Source organism: Lemur catta, chromosome 14, assembly GCF_020740605.2.
Source record: "Lemur catta isolate mLemCat1 chromosome 14, mLemCat1.pri, whole genome shotgun sequence".
In the NCBI taxonomy this organism is placed as follows: domain Eukaryota; kingdom Metazoa; phylum Chordata; class Mammalia; order Primates; family Lemuridae; genus Lemur; species Lemur catta.
Window position 1 is genome coordinate 54,650,244 of NC_059141.1, and position 24,915 is coordinate 54,675,158.

The 24,915-nt window shown below is 42.8% G+C and overlaps 1 protein-coding gene and 1 long non-coding RNA gene across 2 annotated transcripts in view; both read right to left on the reverse strand.

Annotated features, from left to right (window-relative positions):
- The window catches only part of LRMDA (leucine rich melanocyte differentiation associated), a 1,038,561-nt gene that overhangs the window by 751,903 nt on the left and 261,743 nt on the right, over positions 1-24,915 (reverse strand). The gene's annotated exons all lie outside the window — the stretch shown is intronic.
- The window catches only part of LOC123650264, a 30,614-nt gene continuing 17,395 nt past the window's right edge, over positions 11,697-24,915 (reverse strand). The window contains exons 2-3 of the long non-coding RNA XR_006739312.1: positions 12,646-12,933; positions 11,697-12,210 (exon numbers count right to left, since the gene is read on the reverse strand). This is a non-coding gene — a long non-coding RNA (uncharacterized LOC123650264). The remainder of the gene's footprint in view (positions 12,211-12,645; positions 12,934-24,915) is intronic.

Sequence of the window (24,915 nt, forward strand, 5' to 3'; positions counted from 1 at the left end):
GACTTGCCCAAGGTCACGCAGCTAATGAACAAGCAAGGTAGGGATGAAAATGCAGGTGGGCTGAGGCCAGAGCCCCGCTCCTAACGACCCCGTGTGGCAGAGATCACTGTGTGCTTTCCGAAATCCACTTCCTCTACTCCTAACATGTGGCTAGACTCATCTCCCAGCCTCCCTGCAGCCAGGTGCGACCGCGTGACTACTCTCTAGCCAATGGCGTGCGGGACGTGATGCACCATCTGCAAGCCTGGCCCATCACATCTGCCCCTGCAATTCTCCCCTGCCCTCCCTTCCCCTGTGTGCCGACTGCGTGAAAAGCATCCAGTGGAGAACCGGAGGCCCCTGGGAATGGGGGAGGGGGGTTGGAAGGACAGCAGGAGGATTAAGTAGATGGATTTTATGTGAGAAATCAACTCCTATTGTGTTAAGTCCCAGAAATCTGGTTATAGCAGGTAGCCAGCCCTGACTGGTACATGACACAGATCTGCCTCCCAAATCATCCCTCTGGCCTCACTCCCTAAAATGACTGAGAAAGTGATTCCAGAGTCATTGTCAAGGATGTGGCACAGCCTAACAAAGTGATAAAGAAAATAATCTTTAGAATCCATTGAACCAGTTAGAATCTAGACCCTCCAATGTACTGGCTACATGACCTTGGGCAAGTTACCAGACATTTCTGTGCCTTGGAGTCCCAGATACAATATTTACCCTGTAGCACTGTTGTGAAGATTAAGAGAAAACATGTCTGCAAAGGGCTTAGGACAGAGATGGGCACTTGGAAAGCACACAGTAATTCTATCCTATTGTTGTTGTTGTTCTTATTATTTAAGTCTTTCAGAAAGTGAGCACGTGTATCAATTAGCATTACGTTCAACTGCAAAGAGCAAAAACAAAACAAAATACTAAAATGTCAATGGACAAGATAGACAATTATTTCTCTGGTACATAAAAGAAGCCCAAAGGCAGACAGTCCATGGCTGGTATGGGGGCCCCAAGAAGTCATCAGAGACTCAGCTTCCTTCCAACTCTAAGCTCTGCCATCCCTAGAATGTAGTCCTAGTCCTCAGGATTCAATATGAATGCTGGTACTCCAGCCATCACATCCAGCTCCAGGCAGCAGAATGGGAGGAAGCAAAAAAAGAAACACCCCCTCCCTTTTAAGAAGACTTTCTGAAACTCCTATGTAATACTTTCACATGGCCACACCTTGCTCCTTCCTAGTCGCAAGGGAGCATGGGCGGCAATATGCACAGCTAAAAACCAACGACTTTGTCAATGAAAACAGGGAGAGAATGGATATGGTAAGAAACCAGAAATCCCTGCACCTGCACAAGAATCAGTGAAAGAAGGCAAGCTACACTCTCTCCATCCAAAAATCTCTGGTAAACTCTAAAGAGAAGCATTCCATCAAGCAGCAAACATCCAGCACATACCACTGCAGTTTCTACTCTTGCCCTCTACAATCCATTCTCCACACACCAGCCAGAGAGATATATTAAAAATGTACGCCATGCCCCCACTTAAAACCCTCCAAAGGCTTCCCACTGCAAATCAAGTGAAGGAGTATGGATTTTATTTGTAGCATAAGGTCCCAGCTGGTCTGGCCCTGTGCACATCTCTGACCCCACCACACACCCGGCAGCCTGCTCCCCACAGCACAGCCTGGCTGGTTTTTGATGCTGCCGTGGTTGCACCATATTCGCTCCGAGACTGCACCTGCCTAGAACATTTGCCTGCTCTGTTTTCTCACCCTAACTCTCGCCACTCCTCACTCTTCCCACTTCTCATCACTCAGATCTCAGCTTAAACGTTCCCCGGCCCTGACTCAGGTCACACCACAGCGTGTCACCCTGCCTTGACTCTTGCAACATCACTCATCGCCACCCAATACTTTTCTTATTTATATCTTTGTCTCTTTCCTCATTAGAATACATGTTGCCATTAGAGTAATGTCTGCTTTGTTCACTACTCAAAAACTCCCCCCAACCCCACCTACCAGAGCTCCTAATTTTCATCTAGGTAGACTTCCATTCATCTAACAAATATTTACGGAGCACCTGCTAGGTGCCAGGCACAATGACATAGTAATAAGATAGGGCCCCAACCAAAGCCCATTTGTACTACATAAGCTGATCATACCTACATTAATGCTGTTTCAATGATGTTCATTAATAGACTTCTCTTTCCTGAGGCCCTGAGTACAATAAAATGATATTCAAGGAGTCCAGTAAAGTGAAAGATTGCATCTGTGTTAATAGCAGGAAAAGGGAGGGAGAAGTGGTTTGTTTTCTGTTAAGAGACTGGGTCTCTCTCTGTCACCTAGGCTGGAATGCAATGGCACGATCATAGCTCACTGCAGCCTTGAAATCTTGGGCTCAAGCAATCCTCCTGCCTCAGCCTCTCAAGTAGGCTGAGACCACAAGCATGCACTACCACGCCCAGCTAATTTTTTTTATTTTTCGTAGAGATGGGGTCTTGCTGTGTTTCCCAGGCTGGTCTTGAACTCCTGGCCTCAGACGATCCTCCCTCTTTGGCCTCCCAAAGTGCTGATCCACCATGTCCAGTCGAGAAGCGGTTATTTTTATGGCATCCTGAAAACCCCAAAGTGGCCAGTGGCCAGAGGTCAAAAAAAGTCCATGAGGTCAAGAACAGATACTTACCTTGGACACATCCACTATTTTTTTTTAATCCTTAAAGGATTAAAAGAAATACCCACAGATAGATACAAATGTTTTCCACAGGAAATCCATAGGGCACAACTGCAGGAAAAGGTATCCAGCAACAATCTATGGCTCCCAGGAACTCTAGATGGATGTGAGGATGTAGCAAGAACATGCAGAAAATACATATGAATAGAACAGATGGTAACCAAGAGAGACAGAGAGAAAGAGACAGAGGAGAGAGAAAGAGAAAGAAGGAAAAATGCATGGCTGAAGGAAACAGGAAAAAAGAGAGAAAGAAGAAAAAACAAATCAAAGAAAGAACAGCTATTAAAAATGCTGAGTTGAAAATGGCCTCTGACATCTAATAAGTCATCTGTCTTTCTCAATACAGAAAAGTCATTACTTACTAGTGAACTAATACCAGCAACTGTGACAAGTAAAAACAACAAAGCCCATAAAAACATAAAAGTTCACCCCTTGCAGTTAGGCGAAAAAAAGAATGTATTCAATTTTTCAGATGAAAAACATTTGAACTGACTGAATTTATTGTAATGCAACTTGTATTATATGCTGGGAAAATGAAAAGGGAAAAAAATATCCACTGCTCAGCCCGTCTTCAACTTTTTCTTGGAAAACAGAATACAATACGTTTTTTGAGAACATGAACTCTTCATAGAAACCAGTCATAAATATCAACATGGCATCCTGGCTACAGGCCATCAATTCCCATAACAGAAGCATGAATTAATAGCACCATCTGCCCTTCCCACAAGGACCCCTGTATAACCACCTCCTCAGAGGGTATAACCTGGGCCTAAAGCACAGCACGAGGAACGCAGGTCAGATAAAGGAAGAACTTGAGAGCCTTCAAGCTAACCAGAGGCGTGGGAGGATTTTTCTTCCCTGGGAGGGGCTGGAGGCAGTAGTGTGTATAAACAGAGGGATGAAATCCAGGCAAAATGACAGTACAAGGATGTCATCAAGGGCAAAAGGAGCCTTGCCTTCCCATAGCCATAAGTCACCATTCTAGGATGCATCTTTGGTTCCTCGCTTCCCTTCATCCCTGCGGCCAATCCACCAGCAAACACCGAGCTATTTTAGACATACAGCCTGCGTCTCTCCACTTCCTTATGTCTTTACTGCCTGCTCCCCAGTTCCCAGGGCCACGTCTATTCCAGAGACTACCCCAGTGACTTGCTAATTGGACCTCACACCCCTGGCTTCTATTCTCGCTTGCTCAATTTCCAACCTGCAGCAGGTGTGGTTTTGGAAAACACAAATCAGATTCTATCATCCTGTTACTTAAAATTCATCATTGGCTTCATTGGTTTCCTATTTATTACCCTTGGAGTAAAATCCAGACTTCTTACTAGGCTCAACCATCTCCTCTGTCAGCATCTGGTCCCGACTTTCCTGGCCAGCCCACCAGCCCCCTTTCTCTTCCTTGCACTCGCCTGGGTCTTTCACTCGCTGTTCCTCCTGCCCACGCGCACCTCCCCTGAGCTCCTCGCAGCCGTCTCCCCAACCATTCAGCTCTCGGCTCAAGAGCTGCCTTTCGGAAGAGGCCTTTCCTTATCAAAATCAGGTCTCTTCTTCCAAGTCACTATTCCATCACCCAGCTTTATTAGAACCACAGGAAACTGTCTCAGTTTTTAATTTGTTGATTTATTTACCATGTATCTCACCTGAATAGAATAGAAGCTCTTCAAGGATAGGGTCCCCACTGGCCTTACCCACTGCTGTATTCTCAGTACTTTCAACTAGTCCAGTAAGTGCCTGGCATATAGGTGTTCAACAAATATCTACAGAATGAATGGATAAATGAGATGACAGCTTTGTAGAGTTATAAAGATGAGCAGGCCCCTTGAGATGCTCTAACCTGCAACAATACCCATCTTACACATGGAGGAGCAGAGGCACAGAAAGGCACAGTTAACACACAGCATGGAGCTCTACTCCTATCTGAATCAGACACAGTCTCAGACTACTCCTAAAAAGCAAATAACCTAAAACTTGAGAAAGACAAATATTACACAACCAGGACAGTCATAGGGGTAAGGTGGATGCAGATCAACAGTAGCCCAGAGTGGCTACCCATGACACAATGCAGACTTGAACCATCCTCAGAATTGTAGGAGTGAACAGATCCGGCACACCCCAGCAACAACAATCCCCTAAACAAAAAAGCCCACTGGAAGAAAGCAGCACATTGCTCTAACACAGGCTCCCTCTAACAGGATCCTGGAGTGTCAGCCCTAACAAAATGGTTGCAGAGAGATATGAGAACATACCCAAGACATGGTCTCTAATCCTCGCTCTGTTTCCAACTCTCCCTGGCTCAGCTGCTTAACATCTCCGGGCCTCATTTAGGATTAAACCAGCATGGCCCAAACTGAGTCATTAGTGCACACCTGCATGACTTCACCATACCAAGACATACCATGTGCACTATTTATTGAATATTTTAACTTCAACAAATTTATTTTTAAAAGATACTTTATATGAAAGCCAATAAAATTTGCCAATAATCAAAAGGAATCGTATATATAAGCATTATGAAAAGAGTTATTATTAAATTCTAGCTAACTACTCTTTGTTGACTACTCTGAGCTTGAGACTCGATCTCTGCTTTTTTAAAAAAAAGAATTTATCAAGTATTAGGAAGATATGAAAGAAAGAGCAGCACCAAACTGGTACTCTTTCCCTAGATTTAAACTAAATGATTAAAAAAGAATTGAAAAAGATTTAAACTAAAGGATTAAAAGAGAATTGAGACCGGGCGCGGTGGCTCACGCCTGTAATCCTAGCACTCTGGGAGGCTGAGGCGGGTGGATCGCTTGAGCTCAGATATTCGAGACCAGCCTGAACAAGAGCGAGATCCCGTTTCTACTAAAAATAGAAAAAATTAGCCGGGCATGGTGGCACGTGCCTGTAGTCCCAGCTACTTGGGAGGCTGAGGCAGGAGGATCCCTTGAGCCCAGGAGTTTGAGGTTGCTGTAAGTAGACTCATGCCATGGCACTCTAGCCTGGGCAACAGAGCAAGACTCTGTCTCAAAAATAAAAAATAAAAGAGAACTGAGAAAAGAATAACACTCTGGTTGTGCAAGTCCATGCCAGCCATGCCTCGCACGCCTCTGGAGGCATAGACCACTTTGGAAAATGCTGGTTTGAGCACACAATCCTGAAGGCCTCCACTAATGTACAACCACCCTGTGACCAAAGATCAATGTATGTGACCCATCTGATGAGAGAAGCAATGGATTTAATAATGCTGATAGGTCTGAAAGAGAATGTCCTAAGAGTAAATGAGAAAAAGACTGGGGGGAGGTAGGATAATGGTGTTGGTGAAGACCACAGCAATAGCAACTCACATTTATTTGGTGCTTCCCATGGGCAAGTGGTCATGCCAAGTAATTTAATACTCATATCCCTTCTTTGAGGTAGATAAATCATTATTCTCACTTTACAGATGAAGACATTGGAACTCAGCCAAGAAAAGAGAAAGTTTATTATTTTGATATAAGACAACTTAAATTACTTAAGTTTCTCTCAAACTTATTTGTCCATGACCCACAATAAGACACAAGAGGTTAAACCACATGAAGTTCCTATATGACTGTTTTTTTTAACCAAAGAAACAATAATTTGATATGTTCAACCTAATACATTGTACATTGAGCCCCAATATACAAATACATATATACATATATAAATATATACAGATATATAAATACCTATAGATACATATATCTTTATAAATACGTATGTGTGCGTATGTATACAGCTGACCCTTGAACAATGCAGGGGTTGGGGTGCTAACCCCTCATACAGTCAAAAGTCCACATATAAATTTTGACTTCCCCAAAACTACTAATAGCCCAGTGTTGACCAGAAGCCTTATGAATAATGCAGTCGATGAACATAAATTCTATGTTATATGTATTATATACTGTATCCTTAAAATAAAGTAAGCTAGAGAAAAGAAAATCATAAAGAAGAAAAAATATATTTACTATTTATTAAATGGAAGTGGATTGTCATAGAGGTCTTTATCCTCATCTTCATGTTGAGTAGGCTGAGGAGGAAGAAGAGGGGTTGGTCTCGCTGTTTCAGGATCACAGAGATGGAAGAAAGTCTGTATATAAGTGGACATGTGCAGTTCAAACCTATGTTGTTCAATGGCTAACTGTATACATATACACCTGTGTGTAATGTGTGTGTATATATATCTTTGCATGTATATATATACACATATACACACATAAATATAAATGGATATATCTGATACAAAAGTTGCATAAACCAATATTTATCCTAATTATGTGCCATAATTAAATCCTTTAGTGGCTGTATTTTATTTTAGAAGATAGGAATTTTATATCGAATTTTTTATTGAACTCTGATATTTTCTATTCTGTTCTATTTTTTATAATGTTGGTTACAACCCACTAAATTGATTTTACAACTCACTAATGGGTTGCAACTCCCAGCTTGAAAAACACTGACTTAAAGGAAAGCTCATCATAACCAAGCAAACGGCAGAGTCACCTTGAGCTAGACCATGGTAGGCATCTCATGTGTCTCCCCAGGATGTAAAGCAACGAGAAGCAAACGGCCTGGCCCTAGATGTTTTTTGAATACACAGAATTTCTATAACTGGACTCTAAAAGTAATTATCAGGCAAAAGAATATAAAATTAGTTTAGGTATATAAAAGAACTATAAGGAAAAATAGTTTGACAGAGGTCTAAATGTTTTCTTAAATCACTAAATAACACTAAAAGCCTCTCACTTAAATATTAAATTATGAAGATAAATAGCAAAGGACAGTTCAGAAAATTGAAGATGGTTGCCTGTGCAGAAAGGATTTGGACTAAAGGAGGGTAGGACATGGGATGGCTAGTTTTTTTATTTATTATAAGCCTTAAGCATAACAATACTATTTGACTTTTTAAATTATATTCATGTCTTCCTTGGCTTAAAAAATTGATTTAATGTTAAAAATTCAATCCTAATAGCAATTCAGCATAGGGGAATAAACACTAGATAGTGACTCTGAAGACCAGCCATATACGCAGTGAGCCTGGGAGAGCTACTTGACTTCTTGGGGCTTTGCCTTCTTCTTAGGTTAAAACGAAGGGTTATGTTCTGAGCTTCCTCCACATCTAATATTTTAGGACCCTATAACCATGAAATATTTGGTGGTGATTTTCAGATTATTTTAATGAAAGGATATGGCATTCCAAGATCACCCAAATGGTGAAAACTCTCAATTTAGCACATAAAAAGACCAAGCCTAGTGGTCTCACCATCACAGCAATTTAAGTAATCCTAGTGTATCTTTTAGGGGAAGATACTCAACTATGTTATTTCTTCTTCCTCTCAATATGGTCCCTATCATATATTTCATAAATTATAATTTTATGTATCATTATTTTTTTCTTGTTAACCAAGTGCCTTTCTCAGAATTTTTCTTGACTGTTTTCAATGTAGAGAAAAAATTTATTTGAATTGTACCATAATTAAATCTCTTAGCAGCTGTATTTTATTTTAGAAGATAGGAATTATATTGAACATTTTTTTTATTGAACTGTCATTTTTATCTTAACTGTGGCTTAACCTCATAATCTAATTATTTTTCTAAACCTACTTTACAGCTAATAAAAGAGAGATAGAAAAATTAAATTACATAATAAAGCATGAAGCAAGTGTAGCTATCATGAGACTGAAAAACTAGCTGAACTAATTTATACTGTTAAAAAGTTGTTTTTTCCCCGTATTAAAAAAAAGATTAAATAAAAAAAGAAACCTCTTTAAATGGAATAATAAGTCAGGCTATTCTAATTCCTAGATATACTTTTAGAACCCAGGTGAGAAGATCATGATGGAATATCAACTTTTCAATCACAGCAGAAAGGAATCAACCCTACACGACCTACCACTAAGGTCTCTATTAAACAAATTTATAAAACAACTACGCCCTCTTCCATCTTCTTTCACTTCCAACACATTTAGTTTTCCACTCTGATATAATAAAAGTTCTTATTCCATCCCTCTTTTCCTTTAGGATATGTTCTAATTATTTCTATCCTCCCTAAGGGCCATGTCAAAATATAAGCTCCCTTCCCCAAAAGAACGGCACTCTATACCCATACCCTGCAAAACACCTGCACAGATAAGTATTTGGAAAATGATTCTTATGATGATGAAATAAAATGCATTCACAGTGGTAATTCTTTTGAGCCATTAGGAATCCATTAAGCAATACCTCAGCTCTAGAATCATCAAACCCTCCAACAAATATTTGTAAGTCACTGCAAATAGGGACACCCTTGTTACAAGTCAGCAAACGCTGCAAAAGTGTATGTGTGCGTCTAATTTACACTCCGATTTTCCTGAGTCGTCAACTAGAAGCTCTGATCTTAGCAAAGACAGCAGATAAGCCCTTCTTCATGGTGGTTTGAACTAAAACAATTTTAAGTAGTTTTACAATTTACCCTTTAAGCGCAGTGAGCCAAGACCACCAAACTTGTTGCAGGGAGAATTCAGTGGTTGGGATTTGATTGTTTCAGTTGTTTAAGACAAACACCTCCACCATTTTGAACTTAAATTATTTATTTAACGACCTCTTAACTAACTGTTGTGGAACATATATTCTACATCCAACATGGCATGGTATTAGGGAAGAGAAGAGACACAAAAAGTATTAAACATAACCCTGCTCCCAAGAGAAGAACTGCTTATCTAGCTGGTGGTGAGATGCTAATATGAAAAAAAGCTGAATATAATAACTTTATGGTGGAGAAACCTGGACAACAAATACCTTCACCAAGTGATTGAAGTTAGCATCACCAGTGAGAAGCCAGGCTGATAGCATGTACCCCTTGGGAGAATGTGATACCACCTGTGTGTTAGTTTTCCCTAAAGCCCATAACCCCAATCTAATCATGAGAAAACCCATCAGATAAACCTAAACCAAAAAAGCACATTCTACAAAATACCTGACCAGTACTTCTCAAAATTGTCAAGGTCGTGAAAAACAGGAAAGGCTGAATTGTCACAGACCCAAGGAGACTAAGGAGGCGTGACAACCAAATGCAGTGTAGCGCCCTGGACCTGCACAGGACACTGGAACAGAGAAAGGACGTGAATGGAAAAAGTAATGGAATCCAAATAAAGTCTGGAGCTTTACTTAGCAATAATGTTCCAACGTTTTCTTAAATTTGACAAATGGTACCAGGGTAACATGAAATTTTAACATTAGAAGAACCTGCAATTGGGCTAGGGGCACACGAGAAAGGTATGTACTATCTTTGCAACTTTTCTGTAAATCTAAAATCATTCCAAAAGGAAGTTTATTTTTTTTAAGTTCATTGTGAAAAGAAATGGGAAGATATGGTCAAAGGGTACAAAGTTGCGGTTATTTAGGGTGAGTAAAGTCTAGAGACCTAATATACAGCATGGGACTCATACAGCATGAGGACTATAGATAATAAAACATTTTTTTAAAAAATGAAGACAATTATGTTATATGAATTTCACCCTGATTTACATTTATGTACACACACACATATACATTCAGAGAGAGAGAGAAGCTGAGTAAAGATGTCAGTAAGTGGTACAGGGGTTTTAAAAAGACTATGGAATACTCTGGTTTCTCTTCAGATCGTATAAATCTTTCGCCTTTTAAAAAGACTATGGTTAGGTTGCGCCTTAAGAAATTGCCAACATGTGACCTTTTTGACCTACAAAACAGCATTTTCATATGATTCAATCGAATAAATTGCTGTGGGCTTGGAAGACCCTGTGATACAATGGAACTTATGCTGGATGTGAAAGGAACCAAACTAGACAGAAGGACACGTTCCAGGAGAAGGGCCAGTGTGAGCAGAAGGGAGGATGCACCGTGTGGTCAGAGACAGGAGAGGGCCCTGTCGGCAGAGAAGGGACAGAAGATACGCTGGCAGAGGAAGGGCTCAGGCAGGGAAGTACCTGAGGAATATAAAGGACCTGGGCTCTGAATCTGAAACATAACAAAGGGCCTGGTCCTCCCAATGGCCAGGAATGTCCTCTGGAAAGGACCACTGCCACTAGGGACACTGATGAGTGACCTCACTCTACTGTCTCCATGGCCACGTTTCAGTCCCAGAGTGAACCTCTAGCACAATGAAAAAAATCACTGAACTACAAATTGGCAGACCTAAGTCCTAATTCTGGCTCTGCTGCTAATGGGGTGAGAAACCCTAAACAAGTCCCCTCCTCTGTCTCCGTCTTAGATTTCTACCCCAAAGAGGAGAGGAGCTGGATGAGTCGCTGAGGCCTCTTCCAGCTTTAAAACATTAACTCCGACAGGGAATGAAATATGTTTCCTGGCTCTCAAAAGCAACATGTGGTTCACTCCAGTACAGAGAATGATGCAAGGTCCGTGAAAGCAAAAACACTGAGAATAAAAGGACTGTGTTTTTATACACAAGAGTCTATTCTTTTATGATACATGTCTAGACCCCTCTAAATATTTAAACAACAATATTGTACCAGTATGAAAACTCTCTAAATCAGGCTCTGAGGTTAAGGAGGATATATGAACAGATGTGATCTTATTAAGGCCCTAATGTAACTCAAAAACAATTTGTCATATATGACGGGTATTGTTAAATTATGTCCACCTGCCAGAGGCAACCAGAGAAATTACCAACTGCCTTTACTCTGCTTCTACTCAAAAATTCCCTAAAAAGCTCCTGTAGATGTGTCCGGGATACGTATTTTTTAAAGCAGTAACCTAATTGTCACATATAACAGCCAATGTCTCACAATTCCTTTTCATGTATATTTTATTATGGGGCCCAACTGTTTCAACACCCTAGTGGCTCAACTTTAATGTAGCTCAGGAAACCCCCTAAGTAATATCACAAAATGCTTAACATCTGTGAAACTTGGACCCAAAAATGTTCCCGTTTTTTCTTTTGGTGGGGGGGGGGGGGGGCACGCTGGTCACGGTTTTCATTAACAATAGTGTTGGAGCTCACGTTGTTTTTTTTTTTTTTTTTTTAAATCACTTCTCCGGCAGGAAGAACATTTTGAGTTTACCTTACTAAACACTCAAAATTATTTCAAACTACAGTGGCCAGACTTGCTTCGAGTCAGTTTAAACACGAACCCATTTCTTTTCCTTTCTCTAAATATCTGCCTCATCTCCCGTTCTTGCATTACAATATTTTTATCAAGTGAAACAATGAAAAGAGAGGGGGAAAATGAAGTGTGAAGCATGTGGCATATTTCCCAAGCTATTTCAAACTTCTCAGAGCTCTTTGGTCTCCAGTGGTGGTTGAAATATTCTTTATCCCACTAAGGAAAGGATGAAAAATTGATCTCCTCCAAACTTCAAATACTGCACATTTCCACAACTGCAGACTGCAGAAAAGAAAGGCAGGCTTAGGAGTTACCAGACCAAACAGGAAGCAGTTCTCAGAGGACCCACGGCTCATCCGAGGCAACTCCACGGGCAGAGCGTGTACACAGAGCCGCTAGGAGAATAAACACCAGCTCCACATCTAAGAGAAATCAAAGCAAATCTCAGAGAAACTGAACATGGAGTCAAACCTCAGTAATTCGGATTAACTGGGGGGAAGGTCAGGTTGGATCAGGACAAAGCCTTGATGATAAAGTTTTTTTTCCCCCACAAATCACAAGTGCATTTATTTGAAGGTTCACCCCAAACCATCCTTCCAGCCTCATCTCTTACCAGCCTCCTCCCAGCTCCCTTGTGGGGCTCATTAGTCTCCACACAGACCATAATCTTCCCCGGCCTTATGCTTCTGTTTGTGATTCTCCCCTTGCGCCTGAAATTCCCCCTCCCCCAACTGTCTACTTGGTGAACCCCCTCTCAATTTTCAAGACCCCACTTCAAATGTCACCCCCAAGGCAGAATATGGATAGCACAGATCCCATGCTGTGTTGTGCTTACTGATCATATAAGTGGTTCTCACCCTGGCCGAGTGGTATTAAAATCACCTAGAAAACATTTCCCTAAAATCCCAGATCCCACACCCCATCCCTAACAATTCTGACTGAGTTGGTCTGGGCTACTCCCTGAGCATTGGTATCTTTTTTTTCAAAGCTCCCCAGGTGGTCACAATGTGCAGCCTGGGCTTTGAACCTTTGCTATAGAACTTATCACACTGTTCAGAAAGATTTACTGTACCCCAAGAACGGAGGACCCTCAACAAAGGGTTGTTGTAGGCAGGGATGAAGGACAGGAATCCTTCAAACGGCTCCTGTAAGAATAAGGAATTTCATATGATTCAAAAACTGGTGCCCACATGGCTTATCATCAGTGCTCAGTTATTTTTCAAAGTGTACCTCCCAGCTACCACCACGGGGGGCAACACGGCTGTTCAAGTGTTGGGTGAGGACCCACTACTACAGCTCAGCTTGATTTCTGGTTACTTCCACACACCATGGGCTCTCTGCCACCTTGGAGCCCTTGCCCCTCCCTACCTGTCGTGTTGAAGCATATGCCTTGTTCAAGGCCGGCTGACCATTTCCTCCCTTGAAGTCTTCTCTTGCTCACTTCAAATCCCAGGGGTTTGCTTTCCCACTCAACTCCCACTTAACTTAGCACCTGCCCTCAAGTGCCTCGACGGGTTGATGATTTCATGGTATGTGTATGTAAAGCTCTGTCGTGGAGAGAGCAAGGAAAGTGTATCTTACAGAGATTTCTACCTCCTGCCCGTGATGCAAGTATCTTAGTCAGTGTAAGCTGCTATCACAAAGTACAGTACATTGGGTGGCTTATAAACAACAGAAATTTATTTCTCACAGTTCTTGGAGGATGAAAGTCCTTGGTCAGATTGCCAGCACGGTCGGGTTCCTGTGAGAGCCTTCTTTTGGGTTGTTGCCAGCCATCCTCTCTGAACCCCAGAAAGATCTCTAGGGTCCCTTTGATAAGGGCACGAATCCCATTCATGAGGGCCCCACACTCGTGACCTAATCACCTCCCAAAGGCCCAGTTCCTAATACCATGGCACTGGGGCTTAGGATTTCAACATATGAATTTGGGCGGACACAAACATGCGGTCTGTAAGGAAGGCTGGACGTGCAGCAGGTACTGTATGTGTGTTTGTTGGTAGAACCCACCCAGAGTTGGCCCTCTTCTTTCCAGGCCAGATTGTGGGACAACAAAAGGAAGTAAAGATTAACCATGTGGTTGCTCCCAAAAAAACCACAGCATAAACATCACACCAAATATCCCGTGGCAGACAAATTCTAAGACGACTTGCTCATCTTTGTTCCCTAGTCCGACTTCCGTGATTACGTCATGCTGTCGGTCAAATAGGATTTTGCAGGTAAAAGTTACTAATCAGTTTGCCTTAAAACATGAAGAGTATCTGGGTGAGCCTCACCTAATCAAGTGAGTCCTTTTTTTAAAGCACAGATTTTCTCTGGCTGGTAGCAGAAGGGGAAGTCAGAGAGATGAGAAGGGCAGGGAGGAGGTGACAGGAGAGAGATCCCATTGCTCACTTGAAGATGCAGGAGCCGTGTGGAAAGGGCCTGACTGTGAACCCAGCCAACAGCCAATGAGAAAACAGACCTCAGTCCTATAGCCATAGGGAACTACATTCTGTCAGCAACCTGAAGGAGCCTGGAAGCTCCTTGAAGGAGCCAGGTTCTTCCCAGAGCCTCCAGAAGAAAATGCACCTGAGCTTGCACCTTGATTTCAGCCTTGTGAGACCCTAGGCAGAGAACCCAGGTGAGCCTGCCCAGCTTTCCTGACCTACAGGTATTGTTTTATGCCACTAAGTTGGTGGTAATTTGTTACAGAGCAATCTGCAACCATCCCCACCCTCTAATCTAGCCAAACAAGAGAAGTTCCTCTTGTGAATTAATAAACATCCCATAATATATGCTTATCCTGATGAATATATATTCCAATATTAATGACAGGCTTCTACAAGAATAAAAGGTACTCTTATGATGCCTCTTGAAGTATCATAATGGCCTCCATGTTAAGTGCTATTAATGATAGAGTCATTGATGAATTATTAGAAATTGAATCACAAACCAGGCCGTCTTTCTCAAGTGCTATTTACCAAGCACCACTATTTGCCAACTCTGTTGCTGACCAACAGAAGTTGGGATTCTTAGCTGAAATGCCACAAGCCTGATGTCTGAAGACTACACAACCAGGCACATGGTGCAGATTCCACCTGTGTGTGCAGGGGAAGGGGGCCTGAGTGCTCACGAGTTCCTAGGTCAATGATCCTACTGCTTCTTAGTGCTCCTGCTGCCTGGGAGTGAGGAAGAGGCAGGTGATCACACAGGCATTCTGGGTAAAACATTCTCCACATCCATTCTCCCAGGGTCTCCCTTAAACCCACACATCAGTAGGGCTCCCTAAAAGGCCACCCAACCCCGCCAGCCTGTGGTGACGGGTAATGCCCTCGGCACACACGTGCGTTCCCAGCAGCCATTTTCCAGCCCGGAGAGAAGTCACCTGCCAGGCCACCGCCCCTGGCTGTAGGCTGCCATTTGTCCGCGTCAGCATTTGTCTGAACATCTGAACATCGCACCTCCGTCATCTACAGGGGAAATTGATGTCGACAGCATGGGAAAGGAATGTAACTACAGCCTATTCTAAAAGCACGCATTTATTTTATTTTATTTCAGAAATGTATGCATTATGTATGGTTGTACATAAACGTTTTTATAGAGCCTCTTAAATGATTTACCATGAGGTATGTGTTGATTATAATCTCTGCTTATTTAAGAGAGCCTTATTTACCCCCACAGTATTTAATACGTTGAGACATGTTTCAACTAACAGTGACACCAGTAAACAAAAGTTACTGATCTACCTCATGAGTTATAAAACTTGTAACATGCTGTAAACAGCTCTGTCATTTTATTTAGCATATTGCATTGTGTGAGCTGCCTTATTTATCTAGTGGTAAATCTTTATGTATCAAAAATGCTACAGAAGGCACAACAGATAAATTACCGACAGACACTAACATCTGACTAGTTAATCAAACAAATAGGACATGTAACAAAGAGAAAAGCTATAAATATTGACAACAAGCTGCTTCAGTCACAAAAACATTCAATACTTCAGTTCTCAAGTGTGAGTTTTATATCAGTCCCCTGGAAACAGTTTGTATCCTCCAATAAATTTTTACAGTTGATTCACCTGCCTGATACCCCTCAGCCATTTCCTTCAGAAGCTGTCAAAGCCGCCAACGATAATATATGGCCCGACCAACAAGAACAGCTGTAGCCATTCTCTCCGCAGGTTCTTGCACCCTGTTCTGCATAAAATAATACATCAAGATTAATTGATTTCCCGTCAGTCTCACAGAACAGAAAATTAATTTTCATGTAGCTATTTTCCCCAGCATATGAATTTTGTACATGGCAAGTAATTTAAGTTTTTAATTATTCATGAGTGAGGAGGGGGTGGGGAGAAACATGATAAAGGAAGCCTGCGAAAACCCCAAGGCCAATCTCTGGGCCTGGGTTTGTGCTGAGGCAACAATAGCATTCGCTAATGCCCATATAAATAATATATGTATTAACATACATCTTAGTACAACACCAATTTCTCTCACTCTGACCCGAGACTACCAGGTCACCCTGCGGTACTTTGTCAAAGTCGCTGCGCTGGTTACATGTGACATGCTGTGGGAAAACACAGGACATGTCAGCCATATTGAAGTGACCTCCGTCTGCCTGTCGGCGGGCGGCCACACAGCCCGGGCCCGGTAGGAGGTGATTTAACGGTCCGCGTGTGAGGGGGACCAAGCAAAAGTTTGCTAATCAGCCAGGTGCTACCTCAGCAAGTCTTCCATTTGCAGGTGCCACCGACTTGTGAACGAGAAAAATGTGACCAGCAAATAGAAAGAAGGCCTTTGACTCACTCCGGCCTCAGCTTTCACAGACTCCCCGCGGACCTGCGCGGGCAAAACCGTCTCCTCAGGAAGGGAGCAGCTCCGGGCATCAAGCCTATTTGCTAGAATGCAGACTCAAATGCTCCCACCGCGCCTCCTCGGAAATTTCGTGTGTGTACTTCATAGGAACCGCAGGACAGGTGGACGTGGGGAGCCGGGCTGCAGTCACGGAGCTCGATTTAACCCCGCCAGGGCCCAACCTCCATCCAGCATGTCGCCCGGCACTCCTGGGCACACAGGCAGTGGCCACTGAAGTCGAGGCTTTTTGGTCATTGATTATTTATTGATGACTTTCTCTGCCCTGAACATTAAGATCTCATGTGAAATTAGGAGATCCCCAGTTAAACAAGGAGCGCCCCTTCGCTGGTTAAGAATCAGGGGGAGGAAAGAATCCAATCAAAATCACCAAACTTATACAAGACAAGGGGAGTCCCAAAGTGAGGCAAGAGAGGGGAGGCCTCGGAGAGAATGTGAACCGATTCCTCCAGACAGGAGAAACTGGCTCGGGGAACCCCAAGAAGCAGCTCTGATTTGGGACACACCAACGAAGACCCCACCAGCAGGGGCAATGCTCTGGTAAGGAGACAGGCTGAGAAGGTCAAAAACAAAACTGAAAGAAACTCAAAATTAAGTGTAAAAAAAAAAAAAAAAGAGGAAGAATTTTATCAGGGGTGGGGGTGGAGGTGGGGGGACACTTGGTTGGATGAATTTGAGGAAATATTAATAAGGACACAAAAGTGGAAGTTTCTATGAATGTCGTCTCTTAACAGCTTATAAAAATGGCCACTCTAACCGAAACCAGAGAGAAATCAGGAAATTGCTTCTCTCCTTAGAGTAGCCATGCCTCACCCTGGAGGCTGGAGCAAAACTGTGCTTCCAGTGTTTCCATCATAAAACCTGTTTCTCAGTAACCGGTGAAACCTGTAAAAACTCACTTTGCCCAGAAATCTGGCAGCAGAGCAGCAGCAAGGAGGGTAGGTTCTTTTCGTACTATTTCAGAATAGGGACCCAGGGTTGTGTTTGTATTGCCACGATGGCTCCAGACAAAGGGGCAACATGATACATCACGTCAAGCAGCTAATTATTAGCACTGAAGAACAGCTAGTCAGCTCAGGCTGGGTTAAAATTAAAAAGCAGGAGGCATTCTCAGTTGTGTCACGTGGTATATTTGTGAAGGGAGGGCCAATGAGGTTTGCTTAAGTTTTTATATCTCTGAGTTTAAAAACAAAAGAGGATGAGGAAATCAAATATCGCCCTGATACCCCAACAACAAAGGCCTTGCTTAAATGCTGCCAAACCAACCCAGACCATGGTGCTGCAACAAGCTGCCAGGCCGAGAAACATGTCCAGGCCCTCCTGAACTCCTTGATATACACACAGGCACATTCCTGGGATGGCCCAACGCTCCTGCCCAGCGGTGATGGGGTGAAACCACAAGGCTCCAGGAATGCCAGGGAAATTCTCAGCTAATTATTTCTCACTGCTGAAACGGATCTGACACACTCCTGACGTTGCTGGGAGTGTTTTGCCATACTGATGGATTGGAAAGGTTTAACAAAGCAAAGTACCAAAAAAGAGCTGATGCCCGCAGGACTCTACGGGCTTGGTTTGTTTCTGACTAGTGGCGGAGCTTCAGGAGGGCAACCTAGGAAGTCGATGCAATGAGTCAACATTGGCAATCAGGTGCTATTTGAGCCGTGTGTGTGTGTGTGTGTGTGTGTGTGTGTGTGTGTACACACAGGAAGGGAAAAAAACATGGGGTTCCAGGAAAACCTTAAGCATTCAGAATGGCCCCAGCATCCACACCAGCCAAGTTCCCCATCCCAGCCCCGTCTTCCCGCCCTACTGAACAGCACGGCAGTTTGCATCTGCGTAGCAACAAAGGTGCATTCTGGTTTATACCGGTGTTTGTAGTTTTTCTTCATCTGATGGGGAAGAGGTGGTTTGCTTTATCTCATTTTGAAAATAATCCTATCGAGAACATAAATGAACTCATTATGCACACCGTAAAAAAATATATATATGTGTTGGCAATTCTGTAACTAAAACGTAAAAAACTTCTCAAAGTCGACGCTGCTGCTGGCATAGCTTAAAGGTCTTTGTTTCTGTAAATTCAATTGAGTGTTTCTATTTCTAAGTCTGGCAAGAGGTTCTAATTATTGTTAGAAGCCTAATTAGCATTTAGTATTACATTACAACAACTGCAGCAAAATTGTACCCATTCTCCAATAAACAGTATTCACAGTATGCAATCAAGCCGCTGTACCGAGCAATGAGAATTAATAGCACCGCACGACAATGGTAAATCCTCCATCTCCCGCTGTGTGTGTTTAATAATTTTTCACTCCTTCCAGATTGTTCCCATCAAGCACAATTCCCAAGGTCCTAATCAACCACCCTCCCCATCAATACTACACAGAGATCTGAGCACTGAAAATTATCTGCAATTTCAAAAAGTGCTTTGTTGCATTATTAGGCCACTGACCTAAGAGGTAATGGGTAAATAGTTTCTGAAAAATGTCCAAAGCACAACATAAATTAAAGCTTATAGTCTTGCCTGCTGTTCTCACCATAGCTATAACTGCAAACTATTACGGTTTTTACACAATATTCCTAACTATAATTTTACACCATAATATTGGTGCAAAGCGCCAAATGTTCCGCTTTCACGTGCCTTCATTTACTAAATAAGGAGAGTTTGGGGAAGAAGCTGATGTATTTGGTCCTTTAGAATTTCGCTTGGCCCCACCCTACTCCCACCGTCTTAACCCTTTACCCAGCCCTCACTCTCACCAAAAAAAGAAAAAAAACTTCATAATTAAAGTGTAAGCATTTTAGGGTGGACAGACGCAGGAGAATTTTTGTAAGTAACGGTGTGTGCCAGGCTCTCTGTCTCACACAGGGATCAACAGTAAATGGAGTTGGGACTCGCTGCTCCTGAGTGGACTCCGGGGTGGACCAGTGAAGCTCCTGCCGGGAGGGTAGTTTACAGTGTCTTCTGTTGTCTATTGACTGGTGATGACTGTAACAGTGTCTCACAAACCCAAGGCTCCAGGAGAAACACTTTGTTTCGGCAATCTGAAAAGTGTACTTTGGGCTGATGAAGAGAATTTTTGACCAAGGAAAACAAAACCCAGAGCCTCAATTCACAGCAGAACACAGGAGCCAGGTGCTTGCAGTGTGGCTAAGCGGGAGGTAACTGCACAGCAAAGCACTCCCCGTTGAGAATATGCATCAGGACTAATCCAGGAGTTTGGTGGTGGATTGTTGTTGCTGATTGCTTGTTTATTTTACCCAGGAGCAAAGACAAAAAGAATTTCTGACAGCTCAATTCAGCCTAACCAAGTAAACATTTGAGGGCCTTCCCTGAGCAAGGCTGCAGGTACTGGGTTACCCTGTGGTCTGCCAGACTTTACCAACAAAAATACTTTTCATTTTGCTGCTATACTACAGCACCCCTCGAAAACAAAAGACTTCCATAACATTGGTAGATTGATGCCAATTTCAGGACTAATGACTTTCTGAATAATACACCAAGTTTTTTTCCAACATCATGATAATACTCTACTGTACTCCTTACAGTCACTTATTAATCCATTCAACAATATTTACTGAGCACCTACTACCATCCCAGGCACTTGGGATACACTGGTGAGCACAGAGGACAAAGATCTCTGCTCTTGTGGAGTGTATCTTCCAGCATGCGGTAGGCAGATGATCTACAATCATCCTAATGAGTAAGTAAATTACAGCATATGCTGGAAGGTGGTAGGTAGGAGTGAGCAGTGACAAGGGAAGGGCAAAAAGAGCAGCATGAAGGATCAGGGCATCAAAGAGGGACAGGCTGCAGCACTGATCTGGTGACCAGGGTGGGCTGCCATAAGCAAGTGACATTTGAGCAAAAACTTCAAAACAAAACAAAAAATAATGCATGATACATGTTTTTAAACCCTTGAATTTCTTCTCCCAATCCCAGGCACCACTTCCATCCTATTTTCTGACACTATGGCCCACTGGGCTTGTTAGCATATACTGAGTGGACAGCCTTCTCTGCAGGATGGCAGGTGCCACAAGAGGGGAATCTATGTCTGTCCTGTTCACCTCAGTGTCCCCAGCAACTAGCACTATGCCCAGCAAACAGCAGGAGCTCAAAAACCTTCATGAGTAAATGAACACATACGTGAATCAATGCTAACTTATTTATTTTCAAAACCCCAAATAATTCCCCATATATTGGTATAATTAAGACTTGAATAACAGATTCTTAGAGCTTAAAGGATATGAAAGATCTTCTGGTCTAAATAATAAGCACATTGAGACTTAGAGAAGAAAGGATATTTCCAGGACTCGCGTCCAACTCTCCGGAATACTCGTCCTGTGACTTTTCCCTCCTCCCCAGAGACTAGAGGACGTGGTGGGGGACGTCAGACAGCTCTGCCTCATCCCCCCATGGTGGCCCTGGTGGTGGTTTTCTCAATGCCCATGTGTGTGATCTCATTCTCTCTCAATAATCATTGCATTATTTTCCTTTTTTTTTTTTTTGGCTCAGCCTTATTATTTTTTTTAACTTTTTCTTACCCCTCCAAGTTTATGTCATCTTGGCAAACCAAATATAACACTTGAAGCAAGCAGGAGAGTAGAAGACCACAGAATACTCCAGATCTGGGCGGTCAGATGGCAACAGAAGAAGAATGAACCATAAATCTTGGGCTCCTCAACTAACATGCAAATCCAATAATCATCTCCCTCGTGTCTCCCAGACAATAGAGCTGGGTGAGCTACAAGCAAAAGAACCTTGAAGGCAAGGGGCTTGCAAAGTCTCCTTCTTATAGAAAATTCCTCCCTCTATTTCCAAGTAGACTACTACCAGAAAGTCCATTTCTATGTCTCCCTTAGGCTTCAAGATCCCTCCTCTACTTTACAAAAACAAATCCATTTGCACACAGAGAATTCACATCATCCCCAATATCCATATCTCCCCACCCACCCCAACCCTACCTTAAAAGATGAGCCCATCTCATGAAGGAAAGCTGCTTCCCTCCTCTCTGCTAACTCCTGCAGAAAGGATTTCCTTTCTCCTCCTTCCCCTTCCAGCAATGGCAGGGCAAGAATAATCAAGCTTCAAGATAAAAAACCAGCATGTGACCCCTCATCATCTGCCTCCATCAGAGGCCACATTGTCATCTCAATAAAAAGTCCCACTCGTTTCTCATATTTGTTCACTCTGTATGGAAAAAGTGGGCCAAACTGTGGCATCACATAGGAAGGCCAGGAGAGCCTGCCTGTGAAGTTAGGGCAAGGAGATGAAGAACATGCTCACAGGATGGGAACAGCTTACCTGAGGCTGAGAGATAAGCATGGCAAATATGACAGTGACAAACGTGGGCCATATAAACCCCTTCCCCGATTTCACTCAAACCACAGAAAACTATACAACCTAACTGCCCTTCCTTGGGTAGCAAGAGGTGGGAACTGATTCGTAATAGAGGTGGGAGCTGCCATTCATTCAGAGCTTACCACTGTGCTGAGTGCCTGCCATGCCTGTTCTCTTTAAAAAGCATGAGGCAGTAGCTGAGCATGGCTGTCATGACAACACGTGGGGCACAAGCAGTTCATGGTCACATAACCCACGTAGTCCTTTTAATCCACCTCTGAGCCTCATACTCTGAAACTTGAGACACTGAATTATTATGAACACTGGTCTAAATCTAAGGTGATCTTTGGGGCTGTAATTTAGGAAGCATGGAACTTGTCCTTGAATTGGGAGCCATGAGGGATTAGCCTCCCAATGCACTTCTCTAACACCAGCAACATAGCACGCAGGCCTGAGCGCTGAGACTCCTTCCCTGGGCCTTGCTCTGGCCTGCTCCAGGCTGTGCCCCTCCTCCTGGGACAAGAAGTCCTCAGGGCCCAGGAGCACACCAGAGCATGCCCTCCACCTTCTAAGGTCCACTTGGAGTATCCAGAATTCTATCCCTGGTCCATCCCTTGAAAGTAAACCCTATCCTGAGGGATGGGTACTTGTGATGAGCACGGGACAAACATGAAGTCTGGACACGCGGGCTATCTTGCATCCAGACTAGGGGTGCACAGAGAAGGCGGATGGCAGGTGGAGGGCAGGCTCTCACCATACTGCCATGTTCCAGCTCCCTAAGGAGGTGGAGAGTCCTAAATTGAAATCTGGACTTCCAACTCATTAACAAAAGTGTATTTGTCACTGTAAGAGAATAGAGCACACTTTATTTAGCATTTGTTAGTTTGGTTCATAACTGTACATACTTAGACATGTGGTACGTGGGCTTCATTTGTACTCTAGCCCAAGAATGTGCAAATGTCAGAGGAGAGCCTTTGTGTTGCCCCAGTGTTCCTCCCCAGGCTCTGGCATCCCATGTCAATCGATGCTTCCTCCCCAAACACGGGCATGCCTCCCTCTAAGCACACCCAATCCTTAAGTAACCAGATTTATACCAAAGACACATTTGAGAGTAGATGCTCCATCTACTAAAGGATTCCATTATTCAGCAAACTCCCCTGATGCATTTGGTTGAACCAACTGATAAAAATTTATTACACACAAAAAAAATCTCACCAATTCATCTTTTCATGGGTAAAGTAAAACTGATAGGGAAAAACTTAAATGATTTATACTTTACTACTATTTCATTTCACAGGTAATACTTAGTCATTGTAGAAAATTAGAAAATGCAGATAAACAAAAGGAATGATATAAAAATCATCTTCCATAGCACTTGGCAAGATGAGCCTTGTTAGGATTTAATGCATATACTTCAGATTTTTTCAATGTCATCCTATACATGGGAAAACACTGAGATACAGGCAGTTAATTTTACAAGAATTCTGTTAAATTATGAATATAAACAATTATTCAGTGCCACCCATGCCCGGCCTTGGGAAGTCCAAGAGGTAATTAAGACATAGTTTCTGACCTATTAGAGTTTGTGCTATATTAGAAGAGACCAATATATCAACCAGTGATTACATTACAGAGTGAAAAATGTCTTACCAGAAACCTGTAGGAAAGACTACAGAGCACTCTACAGAGGATACAGAGATGGGAATGACTCTTTCTGCCTGGGCAATGACCTCAGGGTTTTGCCAACACTAATATTCAAACTCTTATCTTCCCATTCTTGTTCAATAAACATTTATTGAGCACTTACTGTGGACCAAGCACTATTTTAAGTACTGGGTATACAGTGATAACAAGATAAGTTTCTACCATCATGGAGCTTACACACAAATTTACCAAAAAGAAAAAAAAATAGATAAAACAATGTTATGCCTTCCCTTGACTAATCTACAGGAGGTGCTCAAAAATGTGTGTTGTTAAAGGAACTAAGGTACACGGTGAGTCCACCTCTTTGGATTTCCATTTCAAAGGCAGGTGTTGTCCTTGAAGTTACCACATCAGACAGTTGTGAAGTTTCAAAACACAACCTGGTATGTCTGCTCTGTTTCACTTAAAATTATGAATCCAATAGGCTTAATCCAAAATCTCTAGCTCTGAATTGGGTTACCGTGTTTTATATTTGATTTGTATTTCCATCAGTATCAACCCAAGCATCCTTATAGAGACACCAGCAATGTACATGATTTATAGCAAGTCAGTCAAGGTAAAGCCTATAGCTTCCCTTCACATTTTGACATTATCAGATTACTTCAGAAGCTGCCAGCAGCTACCATAAGTAACAAGCTGTCAGTGTAAATAAATCACTCTCTCAAAAGTAACCACTAAAAAGTATAGATTAGTATGAGCAGAGGTGGGCTTGGCTTTTTTTTTTTTAATTTTCCCCTCCCCAACAAGTCTCCTATATATTTAACTTTATATAGAAAGAAGAAATGAGTTCATTTTCTTTCTTGAAGAAAAGGTTCCAAGCTTAAGATCCATATGAGAAACTCAAGTCTCAAAAGGAAAGTTTGGAGCTTACTGTGTCTAAATCATAAGATGATCCATTTGTAGTCACCTAAAAAAGCCCAGGGTGTGGGGAATAACCAGCAGGTTCTGTGAAGAGCAACCCACAGCAGGCCAATTTCATTTCCTTCTGTGATGGAGTGACGGGCGGCAGGATAAGAGAGAAGCAACAGATGCAACCTGCCCCACCTGCAGCGGGCCTCTCTGTCTGGTCCCACGTGATGCACCCATCGATAAGCCAGAAACACTAACCTTAGAAGTCCCCAGGGGGCTGGAGGACCCCACCCAGAATGGGATCTCCAGTGTCTTTGCGCCACCTGAGGTGGGGAGTGACAAGTCAGTCCCCACACTGAAGGGGTGAATCGTGGGGCCGTGGGCTG